The sequence below is a fragment of the Cyprinodon variegatus genome, unplaced genomic scaffold, assembly GCF_000732505.1.
Source record: "Cyprinodon variegatus isolate N-32 unplaced genomic scaffold, C_variegatus-1.0 Scaffold239, whole genome shotgun sequence".
NCBI classification, from domain to species: domain Eukaryota; kingdom Metazoa; phylum Chordata; class Actinopteri; order Cyprinodontiformes; family Cyprinodontidae; genus Cyprinodon; species Cyprinodon variegatus.
Window position 1 is genome coordinate 681,528 of NW_015150692.1, and position 7,550 is coordinate 689,077.

General features: G+C 39.3%; 1 protein-coding gene across 1 annotated transcript in view; it reads left to right on the forward strand.

Annotated features, from left to right (window-relative positions):
- Positions 1-248: 248 nt before the first annotated feature.
- The window catches only part of LOC107089108 (lipid phosphate phosphatase-related protein type 4-like), a 19,640-nt gene continuing 12,338 nt past the window's right edge, over positions 249-7,550 (forward strand). Inside the window, exon 1 of the mRNA XM_015381673.1 lies at positions 249-389. The gene's annotated coding sequence lies outside the window, so the exon portion shown is untranslated. The remainder of the gene's footprint in view (positions 390-7,550) is intronic.

The window sequence follows — 7,550 nt, forward strand, 5'->3', positions numbered from 1 at the left end:
GCCTCTCAAAGGTCTTTTTTTAAATTACGCCCTTTTAATTTTGTACACACTCTGTGTATACAAAATGACAATAAAGTTTGTCTAAGTCATTTTATGAACAGCTATTTTTACAATTGTTTTCTGGTTATTTTCTTGTTTTGTTTTACTCCATTGATTTGTTTTATGATATATTGATATAACACATCCAAAGTCATGAGAAAGCTTTTTTTTGCCCTTCAGCCAGGATGTTATTTTGAGTACTTTGTTTATGCAGGGTGTATATGCAGTAAGCAACTTCAAGCCAAGTGAAGACCGCTCCAGAAGTCGACTGAATCTACTCCTCCTTAAAGAGCCACAACTTACTTCCCTCCCAAATGTCAGCCAATCCGCAGTTAAAAACAGCCATCAAGGTAAAATTTTATTATATTTGAATTAGGAGAATGTGTCGGAAATTCTTCAAGATAAATATGCTGGAGTTAGCGCAGAGTTACAATGTATCTGTTGCCGTAAGGTAGTTGAAAGCATTTAAAATATATTTAACAAAACAGCATTTTTACAGGAAAGCACAGACACAAAACATGTCAAAAGACTATCAAAAATGAAATAAACTATTTCTGGTTAAACGAGCCCAGAATTAGTTATCTATGGTTGCATGACTGGTAAAAATGAATTGTATTCACAGTTCACCATCACCATTAAGCTGGATTTACTCCTATGTCTTTGAACATTACAGACCCCTCTGACAAAGATAAGGCTTTTTTGACCTTGTTGACAACTTCCTAGCAGAAGACTGTCAGCATGAGATAATCTCCCATGACTAGACGGATTTAAAGAGTTCAGTCACTAAAGTCAATTGTTTATTTTATTATACAAAAGCTTCAAGGAGCCTTTCTATACTTAGGATAATCATTAATAATTCACTTATGAAAAAAAGGATGACACTTTGTAAACAAGAGAGAGGTCTGCTGCAAATAATACAATTAATACACGTTTTACCAATATTGAAAAAACCTTGTTATGATTAAAATTTAAGATCCTTTTTTAAGCGCATTGCAAAATTAGAACCATCTTAAAAGGTATGCATTGTGTCAATGTTTAAAGATTCCTAAATATTCTTAAGGATTTTAAAAAGGACTGCAATCAATTACATTTATATAGGGCCAATTCAAAACATGTAATCAAAAGGCATTTAACAGAGACAATTCAGTCAGATCTTACTGCCAGTTGATTGCATCGACCTAATGACTCAAAGGGAATCCCTCAAATCACGCATGTTTGTTGCGCAGTGGAGAGGAAAATTCGCTTTTAACAGGAAGAAACCTCCAGCAGAACCAGGCTCAGTGTGAGCGGCCATTTGCCGAGGCTGGCTGGGGTTCAAGGAGACAGAAGCAGACATACAGAAAGAAGCAGAGATACAAAAGGCAACTGTTAACCAGCTCCACAGGCGGCCACATGCGGAGGATGAAACAGAGCACATAGCTAGTCACAGTCAGAGAAAAAGAACTACAAGAAAATCAGGCCAAGCTCCAACATTTATTAACAAAGATGTTGATGGCAGCAGCACAGTTGATATTTCTATCCAGGAAAGAGTCACAGGCAGCCAAACAGGGAAAGATCTGAAGAAGTTACTCTGATGAGAAAAGGCTGAGAAAGCATAAACTTAGAGATTAAACTAACAAGAACTGCAGAATGGGAGAATATAGATAGAGTGAAGCAGAATGATTAAAAGGGTTCCCATGTCCTCCAGCAGTCTAACCCTAGGTTCCACAGAACATGTTAATGCTGCGGATTCTGCCAAGCACCCTGTTCACCTTGGAACAGATAGACTTTGATAGTGAGGATTGCTCTCCTTTTACACACCACTGGATCACTTTACATCAAGCATGAAAGAGACCAGCCACGTTTTTGAGGTAGACGTCCAACGGACCACAATTATGGGACGCCCCGTGGTACACGAGGTTGAACCCTTCATTGATTAGAGTGGCTACTACCAACCATGGCAGCGTGGCATGGGTGTAGGGGGGTTGTGTTCAGGGATGTAAAAGCCAAAAATGATGTAGTTTGGCTGTGTGGACCTCGCAGATGCGTTAAGCATAAACCAAGATTTGTCCTTTTAGCCCTAGGGTAAGCCTATTGCAGCATTGCTATAGAGATAGCTCAGGCTAACCTGAGTGACTTTAACTAGAAACTTTATCAAAAAGGAAAGTTTTAAAGTAGACAGGGACTAAAACTGGTAGTTGGTTCAACAGGAGAGGAGACAGATAACCAATAGATCTGCCTCCCATTCTACTTTTGGATATTCTAGTAAAAATCTGGAGAAGCTTCTTACTGAAGACACTCTTTTGTTGTTTAAACATCTTCTGAAGAGAATGTTCAATGTTCTCTATCATTTTCTTAGCTTTATGAATAATTCTCCTTTGTAAAATAATCTCCATATGTTCTAGTAGAGTTCCTAGAACAGAGCTGGCCATCTTAAATAACTTGTTGAGCTTTTTCAAGTCATTAGCTCTAATACTGTTACCCCTGCAGAGGATGGAAGAACAGATCACATTCTCCACAAAACAGTTCAGCAGCTCTCTGTACTTAGCTTCTTGTCCACCTTTGATCCACCCAATGATGGCAGATTCATCTGAGTATTTCTGCAGATGACAGGACTCTGTATAGTACTGGAGGTCAGAGGTGTACAGAGTATTAGTCTCTGGTGGTGCTCAGTGCTGCTGACTACTTGATTAGACATCTGACCTTTCAGTCTAATAAACTGTGGTCAGTTTGTCAGGTAGTCTTTGATCCAGGGGATTGTTGATGCCTCCATCTGAGTTTTCTGAAGTTTTTCACAAAGTCAGGCTGAATTATATTAAATACACTGTAGAAATCAAAGAACATGATTCTGTCTCTAAATCTTCCACGCATAAAAAGAGAGACTGAAGAGAAGTGGAGTCTGAGTTCTTTAGTGGTAGATATATCTGTGTGTCATCTGCATAACAATTAATTCTAAAAATGGAGCCAAAAATAGAGCCATTTGTAGAGAGGTACAACAAGAAAAGAAGCAGGCCTAGAACTGAAACCGGTGAACTTCTGACCTGGCTGATAACAAATCACAGAAGCAGGAGGCAGTGGAGAGCAGGATGTCCATGTGACTGTGGAGATTAGAGAAAGATGCTGTGCTTGTTCCTGAACTGAATCTGTTGAAGAATATATTCGGTACATTGGCTCTGCCCAGGCATCATCTGCTAACCATCATTCTGCTTGAACACTGTGATCCTCTTCATCCCTGACCACACATCTCTGATATTGTTCTGCTGGAGCTTGTTTTCCAGCCTTTTCCTGTACTGCTCCTTGCTTTCTCTTATCTTGACCTTAAGTTGCTTCTGTATACTCCTCAGTAATTCGCTGCCCCCCTTTCTTAAAGGCTTAAGAGCACTTGCTTCAGATCAATTGTGATTCATGGTTTCTTATTTTGGAAGCATTGCACTGTTCTGGTAGTGGTGGTGTTATCTACACAGAACCTTTTGTAGTCAGTCAGACATTCAGTCATTGCATTGATGTCCTCTCCATGTGGCCGATACAATGCATCCCAGTGTGTAGCCTTAAAAACAACCTTGCAAGGCTTCTTCAGCTTCCTAAAGCCATAAAGTGGCTTATAATCTGAGCAGAAAAAAAAAACAAGACTGTGATCTGATCCTTGATATTTGCATAAAACAAGCCCAAAGTTTTGTTTTCCCTGGTGCAGCAGCTCACAAACTGTTGGAAGGTTGTCAGTGCAGCAGAGAGTGAGACGTGACTAAAACCAGCAGTTTTTAGCAGCCACAAATGCAATTGGCTTTTCTGTCTGTAGCTTATCAACAATGGAACAGATTACATGACGTGCAGTGTCGGCAATGGCAGAAGGTTACTAACAGAACACTGGTGAACTCTCTGGGCAAATAATATGGCTGAAACCCAACTGCCAACACTTCAATATCTGAGCTGCAGTGAGGAATCTTCAGAGTAACATGTCCTGGATGACACCATCCGCTAATCACATACACTGCCAACCGCCCTCCTCAGCTCAACTGGTTCTTGTGGACATAGTTGAAGTATTATTTACCGGTAACCTTTAGAGATGTTAAGGAGCTGCTCCCGGATATAAAAGATCAACTTACTATCGTTGCTGTGGTTATGGATCATAACAAGTAACCAAAAGAGACAAAAATGTAATTGAAAATCCCAACAGTTTCACAGCATTCATCAACAGACTCGAAAAACATTAGAAAGAGACACTCTGATACAAAAATGGAAAGATTTCAGTTGTCTTAAAAAAGAAAATCAGAGTCTGGCTAGCAGAGCTACTCCAAAATGCAGCCACCTCAAGCAGCGCAATTCTAGAACTATAAATGCCCAAATTAACTAAAAAAACTAAATGTTATAGACTTCTGACAAAAAATATTAGATTGTATATTCTGGTACTTGCAGTTACCAGTTACTCTACATTCAGTTCCAGCCAAATGGCAGCAGTAAGTCCCCCACATGCTTGCCGCTGCAGAGGAGTTTCAGCTGGGATATCCAGCACTGCTGGCCAAGTGTATGGTGTAGGTCTGTTGCTCCGAACAAGAAGAGTATATTTTATTATTAGGATCATAATCCTGATGAAGTTACTGCAGAGAATGTTTTAATGTTTAATTTCTGAATTACCGGTAAAAAAACAGTTTTTTCCAACTTATCAAAGTAAATAAAGCCAAGACGCTCTCTAGTTTGAAGATACAGTAAAGAGCATATGAATAACCAGAGGGCAGAGCGACCAGAGTGTCGAAGTATCAAGGCATCTTGACCACCATTTGACCCATTCTCCAAACTTGGGCGTGTAAGGGTTTTTGATGTCCAGGACACGAATTACAGTAGTCCAACATTGAAGTAATAATGCATGGACTAGTTTCTCGTCATTACCCCTTGTATTTCTAATTTTTGTAATATTGAGGTTTTCAAAACCATATTTCGAGTCTTTTCATCCAGTTGAGCTTTTAGCAAAACTATTATCTTCATCTAAACCTTCAACTTGCATGTTATGTTTACAGGTTCAATTCATTCTTTTTGAGGAAGTATTCCCTCTGATATCCTCCTCCATTTTAGATGCGATTAACCTAACACAGGGATATGTACTTTTAAGGTAGCTGTAAATAGACCTTTACTTAAGAAGCCATCTCTTGACCCAGATGACTAGGTAAATTATAGACCTATATCTAATCTTCACTTCTTATCTAAAATTCATGAGAAAATAGTTGCCAAGCAAGTGTGAGACCACTTAGACCATAATGAACTTTTTGAACACTTTTAATCTTGTTTTAGAGCTCATCATAGCATTAAAACATCTGTATTATACTCTATTGGACTTAGATAATAGACTTGCATCTGCACGTGTCCTGTTAGATCCCAGTGCTGCATTTGACACAGTTAATCATAATATTCTTTTAGAAAGACTTGAATATTTTAGAAAAGAATAGAATTCAACTTTATTGTCATTGCACGGTCACGAGTACAAAGCAATGAAATGTGGTTAGCATCTATCCAAAAGTGCTAAACAGGATATAAATATTATTACAGGTGTATGTACAAGCAAATAGTAATAGTTAGGGACTGTAAAAAGTTGTGTATAAATATAGATATGAATATGAATATGAGAGCTACATGCACAGATTATACAGAATATACAGAATATACTGGAATGTTAGGAAATGGATTATATATATTAGCGGCTTTATAATACAACATAAATAGTGGCAGATAAGATTGTATACAGATTGTATACAGATTGTGTATATGTGTGAGAGAACAGTCCATGGTATATGTGTGAGTGTGAGGACAGTCCATATGTTATTATTGTATGGGGGGATACAGTCCTTATAGTTGTGTCAGGAGGCATTCAGGAGTGTGACAGCTGTGGGAAAGAAGCTGTTCCGGTGGCTGGTGGTTCTGGTCTGTAGGCTCCTGTTACGCCTTCCAGAGGGCAGGAGGGAGAAGAGTGTGTTTGCAGGGTGAGAGGAGTCCTTGAGGATTTTCCCGGCCCTTGTCAGACATCGCTTCCTATAGATGTCCTTGATGGTAGGGAGCGAGGCTTCCCTTAGTGTCCTCATGAAGAAGAGGCGCTGGTGGGCCTTCTTGATGAGTTTGGAGCAGCTGGTTGTCCAGGTCAGGTCCTCAGAGATGTGGACTCCCAGGAACTTAAAGCTGTCCACATGCTCCACCGCTATCCCCAGCATCTGCACCTGTAAATGTAACATACTTATGTCAGATATCTGTTCATTGCTTCTAATCCTAACAGAGCATTTCTAAAAGTATAATGAGAGGCAGATCTTGTATTTGTCAGGCTCAACTCTCTGCAGTATTTGTTAGTTCAATCTCTAACATTATGTTCTATCGGCTTTTTCTTATCATAGTAGCTTCATCTGGTCTGTTCGTCTCCGGCTGTGACTCCATCCTGGAGAGAAATATCAGCTGTGCTGCTTCCATTAACACCTTTGTTTATAGATGTTGAAGCTTGGCATGTTTTTTTCAGTGTAATCCTGTTTCTCTGACTGTGACTAACTGTATGTGCTTTTTTTCATCCTCTGACATGGGAGCTGGCTTGGAGCTCATCTGCCTAGCTGTGTGTTTCCTGGACAGGGCCGCCTGTAGAGCTGGTTAACACTTATATTTTGTATCTCTGCCTTTTTCTACGTGTATGCTTCTATCTCATTGAACCCAGGCGATAAAGGCCTGTAACAACAAGCAAGCAAACCAAGCAATTGCCTTGGGCCCAGACAATGACTGGCTTGGTTATGAACTGAAACTAAGACAAACGGTATCAGCAGGCGATTAAATTCAGTAATTACTGCGGCAGCAAAGTACAATATTTTATTTCACCCTCAGGGAACATTGCTCAACTCCTTTTCCTGTGAATGCCAGTTCTGATAATAATTATATTAAAGTGTTTACATATCATTTACAGTATATTTCGGATTTTTGAATTTGGGCCCTCAAGTCAATTTTGCTTGTGTCCCCCAAATTGCTTGAAACAGCGCTGTCCGCAGATGGCCGCTCACACTGAGCCTGGTTCTGCTGGAGGTTTCTTGCTGTTAAAAGGGAGTTTTCCTCTCCACTCTTGCTACAATCATACTTGCTGTGAGGGATTGCTGAATCAATGAGTTGATGCGATCAGCTGATTTTCCTTTGACAGAAAACTTTGAACCAATCTAACTGTATGATCTGGTTGAATTGTCTCTGCAAAGTGCGCTGAAATGACGTGTTGTGAAACTATATGACTAAACGGAATTGAATTGATGCATGAATCGAAACAGTCATGCTTACCTTGTTGTGCACGACATGTTTTAAAGGAGTAGCCTTAAAACATAGTTAAAAGCTCAAAAAGTTGATTTTGCATTTGTCTCTTTAAAACATAATTTAGTTTAACACACAATCTTTTTGGACTTCAAAATTGCAACTTTAACATGCATTACATCTCGAGATCCACAAAATTCAACATTACAGGATTACATTAAGGCTAATTGAACCAGGTGGATCAATTAAGGTTCTGAAGATTTTTTAGCAGATTATAAAAT